We start from the raw sequence: 15,254 nt of genomic DNA on the forward strand, positions 1-15,254 counted from the left end.
AACAAAAAAATTTTTTTCCTTCCAGTAGCACCTTAAAGACCAACTAAGTTAGTTCTTGGTATGAGCTTTCGTGTGCATGCACACTTCTTCAGATACACTGTAACTATCTGTAACTGTGATTAACTGGTTCAGTTGTTCTCTTTCTTCTTTTGTAATTTGTTGTAATTGATGTTTTTGTAGATATTCCCCTATTCTATGATCGTCTTCTTTCTCTTTCTTATATAACTCTTTATAGTATTTCTGGAAAGCCCTTCTTATCTCTTTGGGATCGTCTATTATCTTTTCTCCCTCTCTTATTTTACATATTATATTTTGTTTTTTTCTTGCCTTTAATTGCCATGCCAGATATTTTCCTATTTTGTTAGCAGACTAGAAGTTCTTTAGTCTCTTCATTTTAATTCTCCACTCTACTTCCTGATTCACTACCATGGAAAACTGAGTTTGCAACATCTTTATATTTTGTTTTATTTTTTTCATCTTTTGGTTTAATTGTTAGCAGTCTTTCATTCTCCACAAGGTATGCTAAGATTTCCTTTTTTCTTTTCTCTCCCCCTTCTTTGATGACTGTTTTATTAAATCAAAAAGCCTCTCATAACGGCTTTGCTTGCATCCTATACTATTTCTATGGGTGTTTCTTTATTTAGGTTCCAGTTAAAATATTCTGTAATTGTTTCTTTCGCTTTATCTATTATCTTCTGATCATTAAAGAGGCTTTCATTCATTCTCCATCTAAATGATGAAGGGTCTTTTCCTCTCACCTCCAAATACACCGGATTATGGTCAGATAGAGTCCGTGGCAGGATTTCTGGTTTAAATGACCTCGGGACTAATTCTTTTGATACCCAGATGTAGTCTAATCTTCCCCAGCTTTGATTTGGACTCGAGAAAAAGGTGGGTTGTTTCATTGTGGGGTTTTTAAGTCTCCTTATATCTATTAGTCCTGTAGTATCCACCAGGTCAAAGAATGACCTGGGTAGTTTACCCTCATTTGTATCTCTTTTTCTTATGGATCTATTCAAATCTGGGATGACCACACCATTAAGATCTCCCATTAATATCAGATGTTGGTCTAGGAGGTCAAGCAATATGTCTGCTAATTTCAAATAAAAGTCTGCTTTTTTTATCATTGGGAGCATAGACTCCAACTAGGTTTATACTCTCTCCTTGGAAAGTTATTTGTACTATTATCACTCTTCCTTCTTCATCTTTATAGATTAATTTTGGGTCATATTTTTCTTTTATATAGAACACAACTCCTCTTTTTTATTTTTGTCAGAGGCAATAAAATCTTTCCCCAATCTTTTATTACTTAAAATCCTCTTATGTTTTCTTGCAACATGGGTTTCTTGCAGGCAGATTATGTCAAGATTCCGTTTAATCAGCACATGTCCAATTTGATTTCTCTTATTTTTATTATTAAGTCGGTTCACATTCCATGACAATATTTTTAAGGCCATTTTTATTTAATTACCAACCAAAATTAAGTCCTGTTTTAACCTTGGTGTTCTTTGCTGTCTGTTTCTTCCTCCTCCTCCTCCCCCTCGTCCCTCTCCTCCTCCTCCTCCTCTTCTCCCTCTCCTCTCTGTTTCTCCTGTTGTTCTTCCTCTCTTCTTTTCTTTCCCACCTTCCCCAGCTCCTTTTCATATCTTCTGGCAAATTTCCCGAGGTCCTGGGGGTTAAATAGCTTAAATCTCTTAACTTATCATTGGCCACAGTGATCTATGCGACGGTCATCTCCAGGCTTGACTACTGTAATTCGCTCTATGCAGGGCTGCCCTTGAAGCTGTCCCAGAAACTCCAGTGGGTGCAGAATGCTGCAGCGAGGATCCTCACGGGGTCTCTGCCATGTGAGCATATTCACCCAGTGCTTTTCAAGCTGCACTGGCTCCCGGTGGAGTACAGGGTCAGGTTCAAGGTGCTGGTTTTGACCTTTAAAGCCCTTCACGGCCTAGGACCCTCGTACCTACGGGACCGCCTCTCCCAGTATGCCCCACGGAGAGCCTCAAGGTCCATAAATAGCAACACCCTAGTGGTCCCGGGCCCTAAGGAAGTTAGATTGGCTTCAACCAGAGCCAGGGTCTTTTCAACACTGGCTCCGGCCTGGTGGAACGCTCTGCCTCATGAGACCAGGGCCCTGCAGGATCTGATTTCTTCTTTTTTTTAATAAATATTTATTAAAATTTTTCATCTTAATAAAAAAAATCAAAAAACAAAAAACAAAAAAATTAAAAACAAATAAAGTTTACAATCCGTATTTTCTTTTTTTTAAAAATTAATTTTTATTCAAATTTACAATAACCAATCCAATTACAATTTAACATCCAATTTAACTTATACATCTTATAGACTTCCGTCAGCCTATCTGACAATTTCCATATTTTTCACAACTTTTCACATTCCTTAAATTTGTGTTGCACTTTAACAAACCTTATTTTATCTTTTCATTTAAGCAACATTTCTTACTATTCTCTTCACAAAGCTTCCTGAAATCCAAGCGTTATTTCCTGATCACACACAATCCGTATTTTCAATAACATATTTCCCTGACACAATACAATCCGTATTTTCAATAACATATTTCCCTGACTTCCCCACACCTCCCCTTCTTATATTCCAATTCAAATTGTTAGTTCAACAAGTTCTTATCCCCAATTTTTAACCTTTTTATATTTAGTTCATTTAAAAAACAAACAAACCAGTTTTAACTTATAAACATACATCAGTGCTCATTCTTAAAACCTTTTTCTAAAGTCGACCCAAATTCCCTTCCACGAATTCCCCAATTTTCATACTAATAACAAAACAAAATAAACAACAGATTATAATTGTACACCCTTTGGATTCCCACACCCCACCACCCCCTTTCCCGGTTTCAATCCCCAACAGATGTCCATCAGTCTTAATCTACTATCAGCCTGGAGACCTCACGTCCGAGGCTCTTAATTCTCTCTCAATTCCTCTCTGCCGGTTTTTTTGATAGTCTTTAGTATTAAACACCAGATCTCGGAGAAGCTCTGTCCCCATAAGGTCCATGTTTCTTCCAGCCAGACCTCCATACTTAAAAGTGGAGCCCGAATCTTGTTTCTTACTCCTTTTAAGTCCAATTGTCCCGAAAGCTCCAACTTCCACCTTAATCAAATTTGTAATCCATAGGTCTTCAGATCTCCACATAAGGAGATCTCTCCATTCTTCAATCTCCAATTCAAACCAGATTTTCATCATCCAGTACTTATTTTCCTTTGTAACCATCATGTCAGGCCTCTGGCTCGATTTCTTATTTTCCTTTGTAACCATCATGTCAGGCCTCTGGCTCTCCTTTGTCATCTGCAAAATTACAGCTCCTCCTTCCTTTTCCTCAGAAACAACATATGTCTCCTCCACACTCTCAAAACTCTCAAGTTTCTCTTTTTGTCCAGCTGCATGGGCTTCCTGAGTCAAATCCTTATCAAATTCAGTGATATTATTTACTGTTAAGTTCAGAGTTGCAACATTTGTAGCCAAAACATCCATTTGGCCTTGTAGCTTTCCCAAGAGAACAAAAACTCTGTCCAACCCAGCTTGAATTTTCCCTCCTCCAGCCATTCTTGTAATGTCCCAAATCCCCTCTAGAGGGATTTTGGTAACTTAATATTCTTTCCAGTTCAAATCCAAAAATCAAGTTAGTTTGTATCAGTTCTTCCTTGTTTTCAACAAAATATAACCAAATTGCAACAAATATATCCAGCAGAGACAGCAGAAACAAAGTTCTCTTTTTCCTTCTTGACAGCTAATTTTAACAGCTGTCAAACTTTTCTATATCTCCTCAACAGGCTCTCTCACGGATCACTCCCGGGTCCGGGGGGGTGGCACTTCATCTCTCAAAATTAGCTCTTATCCTCCAATAAAATTATTTATGCTTATACTGCCAAATCGTGAAATTAATGTCTTTTACCCAATGAAGAAAAAGAAATTCTCTCGACCTTAGTTAACTAGTCCTTGCTTTAAATTATTTACAAGACGGGGAGGCGGACTTCCTGTTTGCACCTTCCCCGATCGTGCCAAATTCAACAAAAAAATTCCTTTACAAGTCCAATTTCCGTACTACTCACGGGTTGTTACTTTTAGAATCCAATTGTTCACAAGAAGAAGTCAGCGCTCTCCGACCATGGCATGCGGCTTCACTCCGCAGGAGGAGCAGTCAACTCTCAGCACCGCGCCGCTCACCCCGTCCCCCGTTCCGAAGCCTTTAAAAAGGCTCCTTCGCAGGTCGGGGGCGCAAATGGTGCCCGCCGAGTCACCAGGTTCACAGGCTTCAGTGCCTGTGATTTCTGAGGGTCCCCGCGTCGCCGCAGCGGCAAGACCCAGCTCATGCGAAGCCGATTCCCTCCGGAGCTCGGAGGGAATCCGCCATTAGCCGATCACGCTAACCCGGAAGTCCTGCAGGATCTGATTTCTTTTCGCAGGGCCTGTAAGACAGAGTTGTTCTGCCTGGCCTTTGGCTTGGAGCCAATTTGATTCCCTCCCTCTCTTTCTTTTTTCTTTTCCTTCTCCTCCTGCGATGAGGCTACATTTTAATATTTTAATGTTTCAATATTTTAATGTTGTATTTTAATTTTGTTTTTAAGTTGTAATCATTCAACTTGTTTTTATTATTGCTTGTAAGTCGCTCTGAGCCCGGCCTTGGCTGGGGAGGGCGGGGTATAAATTATTATTATTATTATTATTATTATTATTATTATCATTATCATTATCATTATCATTATCATTATAATAAAATGAGATCCCCTCCGGGAATTCCCACCTGTATTGAATTCCTTTTTTTTAAACTGACCCACTAGTTGTTTATTGATGTCTCTACGTCAAAGAAATCTGGCTGGAACCTCCTTGAATACAATAATTGCCTTCCCATCAATGCATAAGTTTTTATTATAATTTAATCTCAATATCTCATTCCTCATGTCCATAGAGTTGAACATAACCAGTACATCCCCCAGCAATTTCTTCCCTCTCGCTCTGGCAGATTTTACCTTTATTCGAAATGCATTTGCTATTGTATAGCCTATCTCCTCTTTCCTCATGTCCAGCCAGTTTGCTAATTCTTTAATTAATGTAGCTCTTATATTTTCGTTTATCCCCTCAGGAGTACCTCTGAATTTCAAATTCAACTGTTTCTGCCTCATTTCTAGCATTGACATATTATCCAGTAGTTCTTCTTGTGTTTTACTTATGTCCTTTATTTCTCCTCTGATCCTGTCTCCTTTTTACTTTCCTTTAGATCTTTCTGAGCCCTTTTCATTGACTCTTCCAACACTTTAGATCTTACCGTTAAGTCCTTTACTTTACCTGTCAGTTCTCCCACCACCCCCTCCAGTTTCTTATCTAATGTATCCTGAACTTCTAACAATTTTTTCTCAATATATTGTTCATTTTGTTTAAACTCCTTTCTTATTTCAACCATCAACGCATCATAGTCCTTTATCTCTTTCCCATTCTTCCCATTCTCCTGTTTAGATGGTCTTCTTTCTCCTGGTGTTCCCACTCCTTTCTTCATTCTGTCACAATTGCTTAATCAGATATTTATTTACTAATGTTATTCTAATTTCCACCCCTAGGGGTCGCAAATTAACGTATACTGTTTTTCAAATTTCCCAATTGCAGTTCCCCTGTTTCCCCACACAGTGGCAGCAGTTCCCGTAAATTCAATAAAAATCCTTCCTTAAGTAAAGTTACTTTCCGTTTCTTTGTTCTTCAAATGGAATTTCCCCTTTCACGTGACTGGAGGACCAGACGGGGAGACTGCCATAGAGTGTCAGGAAGAAAGGCACGAAAAGTAAAGAAGGGAATGAAACCTCCAAAACACGGAGAGAGCAGAAAGTGAAGGAGGGAGGGAGAGCAGATAAAAAGAGAGAAGGGGGGAAAAATAAGGGTGGGGGAAGGGGATACATGAGGGGCGATAGAGTAAGGAAAGGGAGGAAAAAAGATCAGGAAAGAAGAAGGGGGGGAGAGGGGGAAAAACAGGAGTAAGAAGTAAAGATAAAAACAAAAGTCAAAGACTTATTCTTCGTGTTGTACTCCAAATACAAAATCTTCTTTTTCCGGTTCCTTATCAGCTTAATCCATAAATACCCCACTCAAGACCGGTAATCAAGCATTATAAAGCGTACCGTTTATCTCCTCCCCCACATAGAGGGCGAAAAAAGCAAAGGAGAGGCTCAGATAGAACTTCAGGAGATATTCACAGCAATTCACAGCAATCCCCAAGTCTCTTCATTCTTGCTCCTGCAAACGTACCGACTGTTACTCCAACACAGACTTCTGCCCAACCTCTTTACAAACAGCAGGAAAAAAGCAGAGTTCACTGGTGTTCACTGGTGGGCATTTTAAGCTCACTCTCCGACCACTGGCACAGGACGCTTCAACCAAGACGATACAAAGAAGTTTTTCCTCCCCTTCTATGCCTGATACAAAGAAGTTTTTCCTCCCCTTCTATGCCTCTCTGTTGTTTCCCCACAAATCGTTACCTCGGAACATAGTAACCAAGGATTTTCTCCGAACCTCACTTGGCGGCTGCTTTCTTACTTTCAGTCCTCTCTCAGTCTTCCGCCAGACGCCATTTTCTCCCTACCGCTGGGACGGACTCCCTTTTTTCACCCTCAGCACTCCAAATCTTGTTAATTTTCTTTTGTAAAATCCGCAGATAATAACTGCTTTAGTTTTAGTCCAGATTTGTTTTCTTTGTTTGGAAGCTGGCCGCTTTCAGTCGAAGCTTGAGACTGCACAGCGTGGGGTCTGCTGCTTCCCCTCGGTGCCTGCAGCTCAATCCCGTCCCCAAGCTTCAGTTTAGCTTTAAAGCCTATGAAACAGGAGAGAACGCCCAGTCTCTGCCAGGTACTCTGCCCCCCAAGATACTCCTCTCAGGGTATGGAGGTCCACGTAGCCTTCGTAGCCCCTCTAAAGCCCCCGCACTGCTCGAGACACCCCTGAGGGTTGCCTCGCGCTTCTTTCCCTGATCGCAGCTCAACCGGAAGCCCCCATCCACCTCAATCTCTTAATGAATCACCTGCACAGTTCCATTGGCCTCAGGAGGTCCATGTGGACCATTATGTGAGACCCAGGTCTATGTCTTATCCATTGGTCTGTGGTCTGGGTCACTCAGAGAACTAGTGACAAGGCTTGGTGCTTGGCGTCAGCTGAATGGGTGCTCAGGGAAGCTCCTGTTCTTGGAGATGGACCTCTGTCTACATGCCTCACATTGCATGGAGAGAGCAGGAGAAGCGGAAGGAAAGCAGCTGGCAAATGGGAATCCCAGACGGAAACACCCACCCTAATCATTCTTTTTAATGATGACGTGCTGCCTGATCTCATGCCCCTCTTCTGACGCAGGACTATCCTAATCTGGCATTAAAAAACCTGGATATTAAAGGCAAAGAAATAACTGTTCTTAGTGGAAACTTCAGCCTTGAATATATGGTATTGATTCATTGATGGTCTGAAGTTGTGTTATCTCTGGAGACAAGAATTTATTCCTCATTTGTCTTAAGTATCATAATTACAGGATGTCTTGGAGTGTTAGAGGAGAGGCGGTACATTTGGTGGGGGAAATGTCATGCACCTTCTCGGGTAATCTATCCACCATTGGTCCCCACCCTGCACTCAGCTCTCACCTGTGGCTTCCAGAAGCTGTCAGCATGCAACAGGGGCCACAATCCCAGGAACAGCTTCAACTGCCCGGCTAAACCAGGTGAGGATAGCTGATGGGTCTCAAATCCTTGGTGGGTTGGGGAATTCTGCTGCCGGTGAAGGCAGGACCTGGTGGAAGGAGAGGATGAGAAGAACAGTGAATCCCACAGTCAAGAAGGCAGATTCTGCCCATCCTGCAGAGGAAAGTGAAGGGCAGATGGGGCTCATCAACCGGGGAAGGGAGCCCATCAAGAAGGAAAACTCTGGTCCTAATCCTTCACTGCCTCTTGAGTTATCTTCAGGAGAAGAAAAGGCTATGGAGGAAAACCTACACAAATCCAGAGTGGAGTCTCTAAGATGGTTGGATAGTGCCCTGCACACCTCCTGCCATCAACTCCTGCAGCCAAGCTGGTGCCTAACATACTGCTCTGCTGAGAAGGGGGTCTTGTTGTCTAGGCAGCCCAGGACCCCCAAACACACTGCCCAGGCTTCCATTGCTGCTAACACAGCAGTTTCAGGTGGAGAAATCAACTCAGACCTGTGTATCAAAGTCTCTCCGATGTGGAGCAAGGGAAACAGAAATGCTACTTACATCATATGGAACTGTAAAAGTATTCAAAATATTTGTTTTTTGAAGAAAAGACCACCATGTATCAGGTGGCCCCTTGAAAACTTATAAAAGTCTTGTGCCTGGAGCTTTTGGGGGTGCAGGACCAGGAAAGCTTCTGCAACCATTAACCTTCCAATTGGGATTCAGGCCTCATCATGGAACTCACACTGCCCTGGTTGCCGTGACTGATGATCTCAAAATGGTCTAGAGTCTGAGGGGGAAGCTGTTTCCTGTTTCTGCTAGATCTCTCAGTGGCTTTGGAGACCTTTGGCCATGGTATCCTTCTGGACCCTCTAGGGGAGATGGGGGAACTGCTGTGCAGCGGTTCCTCTCCTTCCTCCTGGGCCATGTCCAGAAAGTGGTGTTGGGGCATGGGTGTTCAGACCCCTGGGCTCTCACTTGTGGGGTGCCTCAGGGCTGCGTCCTCTCCCCCATGCTTTTTAATATCTATATGAAGCTGCTGGGAGAGATCATCAGGGGTTTTGGGCTGGGTGTTCACCAGTATGTGGGTGATACCCAGCTCTTCTTCTCATTTAAATCGGAACCAGTGAAGGTGGTGAATGCCCTGTGTTGGTGCCTGGAGGTGGTTTGAGGATGGGTGGCAGCTAACAGATTGAGGTTGAATCCTGACAAGACAGAAGTACTGTCCCTGGTCCTGAATGGGGTAACTGTTGCCCTAAAGGACCAGGGGCACAGCCTGTGGGTCATTTTGGACTCACAGCTGTCCATGGAGGCACAGGTCAGTTCTGTGTCCAGGGCAGCTGTCTGCCAGCTCCATCTGGTATGCCAGATGAGACCCTCCCTGCCCTCGGACTGTCTCACCAGAGTGGCACATGCTGTGGTTATCTCCAGTTTGGACTACTGCCATGTGTTGTACATGGGGCTACCTTTGAAGGTTCTGTCTTGGGCCCGGTCTTATTCAACATCTTTATCAACGACTTGGATGATGGACTCAAGGGCATCCTGATCAAATTTGCAGATGACACCAAACTGGGAGGGGTGGCTAACACCCCAGAGGACAGGATCACACTTCAAAACGACCTTGACAGATTAGAGAACTGGGCCAAAACAAACAAGATGAATTTTAACAGGGAGAAATGTAAAGTATTGCACTTGGGCAAAAAAAATGAGAGGCACAAATACAAGATGGGTGGCACCTGGCTTGAGAGCAGTACATGTGAAAAGGATCTAGGAGTCTTGGTTGACCACAAACTTGACATGAGCCAACAGTGTGACGCGGCAGCTAAAAAAGCCAATGCAATTCTGGGCTGCATCAATAGGAGTATAGCATCTGGATCAAGGGAAGTAATAGTGCCACTGTATTCTGCTCTGGTCAGACCTCACCTGGAGTACTGTGTCCAGTTCTGGGCACCACAGTTCAAGAAGGACTGGAACGTGTGCAGAGGAGGGCAACCAAAATGGTCAAAGGCCTGGAAACAATGCCTTATGAGGAACGGCTAAGGGAGCTGGGCATGTTTAGCCTGGAGAAGAGGAGGTTAAGGGGTGATATGATAGCCATGTTCAAATATATAAAAGGATGTCACATAGAGGAGAGAGAAAGGTTGTTTTCTGCTGCTCCAGAGAAGTGGACACGGAGCAATGGATCCAAACTACAAGAAAGAAGATTCCACCTAAACATTAGGAAGAACTTCCTGACAGTAAGAGCTGTTGGACAGTGGAATTTGCTGCCAAGGAGTGTGTTGGAGTCTCCTTCTTTGGAGGTCTTTAAGCAGAGGCTTGACAACCATATGTCAGGAGTGCTCTGATGGTGTTTCCTGCTTGGCAGGGGGTTGGACTCGATGGCCCTTCTGGTCTCTTCCAACTCTATGATTCTATGATTCTATGAAGGTGACTCAGAAACTGCAACTAATCCAGAATGCGGCAGCTGGACTAGTAACTGAGAGCAGCCGCGGAAACCACATATCACTTGTCCTAAAGGATCTTCCCTGGCTCCCAGCGCATTTCCAAGCACAATTCACACTGTTGGTGCTGACCTTTAAAGTGTCATAGTTGCATTTTTCAGGCATAGAAAAGTATTGATCTAATGTAGAGAGATCAATCATTCCTGGTCTATTGATTCAAGAAGGTTCTGGTGGTTTTGCTCTGTGTGAGTCAAAGCTGGTATTTTCTCTAGCTGGAATATTTTAGCTGATAAGGGAGTTTCCTTTCTGCTGAGAGCAGGTGGTGGAATAAGTTGTAATGAGATTATGCTGAACCTTCCTTGATTTTGGGAACCAGATGAAGCTGGTTAAACTGGAGTGAGCCAGGCTTGTTATCCCGTCCCAACGTTACTCTGACACTGAATTGTTTATAAATTACAGTATTGAAAGGTGCCTGGACCCACTTCCTATTCTGCTATTTCAATACTCTGCTTGTGTGCGTCTTACTTGAGTGCTAGATTCAGGCAGGTAGCCGTGTTGTCTGACGCAGTCGAAATTAATGAAAAAAGAATTTCAGAAATAGACTTGAAAGAGAAGTTGCTGAATTAAAACTTATTACTAAACTGAAAACTATGGAGAGACCTGGTCTGAATAGAGATATTGGATTCTTGTCTCATTACACATACTAAAGCTATTTTTGGTTATCTGCATACTATCCCATGCTTTTTCCTGTAGGACTAATTGCAGTAATTAACAGTTGCCAACAGCTTTACCATACCCATCTCCTACTACCCTTCTGATAAAAACCCCACCCCACCCTCCCACTATATATAAGGGTCTGGGGACTTCTGTTTCAGTGTATCTGAAGAAGTTTGCATGCACATCAAAGGTTATACCCAGGACTATCTTAGTTGGTCGCTAAGGAGCTATTGGCAATTCTTTTTATTTACTTGAGTGCTGTTTTGGTATGCCAAGTTAGGTTTTTATTTAAGTTAGGTTTTTGCTATGTTTTAGATGCTCTTATGCTTCTTTGCATTCAGTAATAGATTTATTTGCTGAATAAAATTTTTGCTGCCTCTGAGGGTTTTTTCCTACTCTGCTAATTATCCATCAGACTTGCTCTGGAGGTCATTATGGAGGAGCAAGATCTACAACCTAAAGCCCCCAACAGCCTCGGCCCTGTAGACCTGAAGGAGCGTCTCCACCCCCATGGCTGAGTCTGGACACTGAGGTCCTCTTCTGAGGGTCTTCTGCTGGTTCCTTCCCTGCGAGAAGCGAAGTTACAGGGAACCAGGCAGAGGTCAAGGAAATGAGCAACTACCTGACATTTGGAAGACAGCTGAAGGCAGCCCTGTATCAGGAGGTTTTTAATGTTTGATGTTTTCCTGTCTTTTATATGTGCTGTAACCTGCCCAGAGGGGCTGCAGAAACCCGACCAGATGGGCAGGATATAAATACTACCATCATTCTTATCATCTTGTGATTTTTTTGTAGTTATTTTGGAATTCGTACTGCAATATCAGCTCTCGAAATGTTATGGGTGGAGAAAATCACAGAGTTACCATAAACGATAATCCCACCCACAAACTCTCATTCACACACAGTCTGTCAATTTGGAGGGGGGGTCACACACCTCACCTGTGCTAATACTGGCAGTCTTTGGCCTGCACAGGCACACCCTGTGTGTAGAGCCTCCAGCCACAGGCACTGTCTATCATGAAAATGGGTCCTTTGACTGGGAAGATTCATGGAGTCGCTGTCATCAGATGCTGATGGGTTGTATCTCAGCTTGTCAGTCACACTGCCTTCAAAGAATAAGAGGAACAGAAATGTTTTCGAGGTGCAACTTCTATATCAGCCCTGAGAGCCATTCCATGGACTCTGCACCCCTGTTTCTGAGGACAGGTGTACATTATCTTCACCCTCAGCGGAAAAGACATTAAAGATGGAAGCCTGAGAGAGAGGAAAAGGTTTCTGGCTGCTTCCTGGGTGGGATTGCGGAAACCAAGAGCCATTTCTGAGAAGGCCTCTCCCCTCCCCTCTTCCTCTCGGGATTTCCTCTCCTCTCCAGGGGACCAATGGTTGGACTGGGCAGAATCGCTGTGTCTGGACAGGGCAGGGGCTTATGGGGTGGGAAGAGGATGGAGCTTGCAGGAAGGGGTGGGGGGACTGGACCCCCCACTTTCCAGGGATCCCTCTCTGGTCGCCTTGATGGGATGGCCAATTCTTGGGTGGGAGGGAGAAGCCAAGGCGGCCCCTCCGGAGATCCCCAGCGGGCGCCACCATGGAGAAGTCTCCCCAAAGACTGGTTTCCTATCTCTCCCTCCCCCAATGCTGCACTTCCCTGCCCCAGGGATGCTCCCCCTCCCCACTTCATCGATTCTCTCCCTCTGTCCCAGAGTCTCCCCTGCACCCAGAGGCCCCGCGCCCCTTGGCGTGGCTCACCCCTTGCCCTGCGACCCCCATTTCTCCGTCCAGAAGGACCCCCCAAGACGAGCAGGGGAGGGACGGGGGGTCTCTATCCAGGCGTCCCTTACTCCCATTAACCCTTTCATGGCCCACCTCTCTCCGCGCGGAACCCACAGCGCCCCAGGGATGCCTGCGTGGGGGAAACGGGGCGAGGGCTCTTTGCTGGGAATCCCCTGGGTGGGCGGTGCATGTCCGCCCCTGCCAAGGCAGCCAAGGGGCCAAGGAAAGCCCCCTTCGCAGCACGCGCGCAGGGATCCAGGCCCCACGGAAGGCGCTTGGGGGAGCTGGAGGGGTCTCTGGATCCTTCTCTCCCCTCCCCCCGCGACCCCTTTACCTCTTTGTCCTCGCTCCCGATTCTCCTTTCCTTTCCTGCAACATCCACGGAGGGGGGGGGTCCTGCCGCCCCTCCTTCCCTTTCCAAAAGCGCGCGCCCCTAGAGCTATGGAGCAGAGCAGCAATCCGGCGTAGAAGCTCCACTTGCGGACGAAGCAAGCAGTTTGAGAGGGGGGCTCTCTCCCCTCATTCCAGAAACAGAAGCCGGATTGCGGGGAGGAGGAGCAGAAGGAAAAGGTGCGACATACCGGGGGGGGGTTGAGGGTTTGGGCGTGGCGTGAAAGCAGGTTGTGCCGGGAAGCGAGGGAAAGAATTGTTTTTCCCCTCCCCTCTTACTAGGAGAGCGCGGGAGGGGCTGATCCAGGCAATCCCGCTGCAAAGTGGGGTCCCCCCCTACAATGTTTACATTGCAAAATCCTTCCCTCCCCCCCACCCACGCCATGATCTTAGATCCATTCCAGGTTTTTGGTATTTGTGCACATTGAGCAGCGGGTTGGACTCTGTGACTCCTGTGTTACGGAAAAAATAGGGCTTGGGCTTTTGCACACCGCCCCCAACACAATTCTTCCCTTGTGTCTCCGTCAGAGGTAACACAAGGAGGCCAGGAAGAAAGCAAGGCAGCTGTTGATCTGTTTGCGCGCAGAGCTGCCCCCCCATGCAAGGAGTGAAGCAGCCCAGAACTAAAGCGCGTTGCAATTTGTACATCCTCAAATAATCGACGCCCCCGTCACAGAGAGAGCACCCCAAAAACATCCCCGGTTGCGCCACAAAGTGAGTTGTACATGGAAATCAGCTCAGACTCCATGTTTTGGCAACATGACAAGTCTGTCTGTCAACCGGGATGCCTGACGATTCCTGCTCCCTGCCTTTTCCCGGCCAGCCTGAGAGAGCATTGGAAAGGGCGGATTTCTTGACCCCCGAATCCATCATCGCAGACCCGTTTCATTCAGGCCTAGAGATCTGCTCTTTGGACAAGTCTGCTTGGATCATGTGGATCATCAATGGATCATATGGATCATCACTGGATCATCCATGATGTCATACCCACCTCACGGAGGGGGGGGGGCTCAGGAAGAATCTCCTGCCGCGTGACTGAGGGAGTCTGGAGGCTGACGGGGGTCAGACTGTTTTGCTCTCCTTACTATTTCAGCTCAGGTTTTACTGAAATGGGTGGATTCATTGAGGAAACGGGGCTAAGCGAAAGCATCCGTTGAAAAGAGGCAAATGTGTATACTTTGTTACCACCCAGTGAGTTGAGTTGCAAAGGCCATTTGCAGAAAGGCTCCTATTGTATCACCTGCGGCTACATGTTTTGATCTTTTTGCGGAAATGTTTTCGTCGGGCTGAGACCATTTAGGGCTTTCAAGGTCAGCACCAACACTTTGAATGGTGCTCAGAAACGGATCTAGAGCCAGTGAGGATTTCTTAGGACCCGTGTTCAGGGGCCAGCTGTTCAGCTGCTGTCCAAAACTGAATGTATCCGTTGCCGGAAGTAATCCATAAGCCTCTCGTCCTCCGCCTTCTCTGGATGCCATTGGTGCGCGATGCTCCTGCTCTTGGGAGAGGGAGAGGCGTGAGTTGAGTGAGCTCGGCTTGCCAAGGGTTAAACGGAAACGAGCTAGATTCCCAGAGAGGAAAGTAAGACGGGGGGGGGGGCAGGGTCCTCCAGAGCGAAAGCCCAATCCCTCCCTTTCCTGCAAGAAGTCGAGGTTGTCCGCAGATGGAAACATTCAGACATGAAATATACCCTGGTCCCTAAAACCTCACTGGTGCAAGGAAGGAAGGAAGGAAGGAAGGAAGGAAGGAAGGAAGGAAGGCAGGCAGAGAAGAGAAAGCGCTTCCTCTAGCAGGGCAGAATAAAACCTGTGGAACTCCCTCCCACAAGAGGCAGAGGCCACAAATAAAGGTGCTTTAAAAGAGGAGGAGGCCAATCTGTGGTGGAGGAGGAGGAGGACAGGGTGATGGGTGGCTCCTCTGCTCTGTCTCCCCTCTAGGAGGGAGCCCTCTGGCCTGATCCTGCAGGGCTCATTTTCTCCTCCAGTGCTTAGTGTTGGGATGCAGCCAAGGAATTGGGGGCAAATGGCAGCCCCCCAGCTGTGCTGGGCGATCTCCAGTCCTTGGATCAGCATGAAACTGCAAGCTGAGCTTCAGAAGCTGGGCATGCACACTCAGCAGAGTAAAGGCACAAGAGAAGTGGCTGGAGAGGCATATGTGAGCAGATTTACAAGCAGTTTATTCAGCACACATCAGGACCAAGGAATCATCTCTGCTCTCCCTCATGTCCAAAGCAAGACAGCACCCCA

At 45.8% G+C, this 15,254-nt stretch overlaps 2 protein-coding genes across 2 annotated transcripts in view; both read right to left on the reverse strand.

The window, feature by feature from the left end:
* The window catches only part of LOC128421747 (zinc finger and SCAN domain-containing protein 2-like), a 42,826-nt gene extending 30,879 nt beyond the window's left edge, over positions 1–11,947 (reverse strand). Inside the window, exon 1 of the mRNA XM_053404930.1 lies at positions 11,788–11,947. The gene's annotated coding sequence lies outside the window, so the exon portion shown is untranslated. The remainder of the gene's footprint in view (positions 1–11,787) is intronic.
* LOC128421774 (zinc finger protein 84-like) overlaps positions 1–15,254 on the reverse strand; it is a 238,925-nt gene that overhangs the window by 104,412 nt on the left and 119,259 nt on the right. The gene's annotated exons all lie outside the window — the stretch shown is intronic.

The sequence above is a fragment of the Podarcis raffonei genome, chromosome 10 (genome assembly GCF_027172205.1).
Source record: "Podarcis raffonei isolate rPodRaf1 chromosome 10, rPodRaf1.pri, whole genome shotgun sequence".
Taxonomy (NCBI): Eukaryota; Metazoa; Chordata; class Lepidosauria; order Squamata; family Lacertidae; genus Podarcis; species Podarcis raffonei.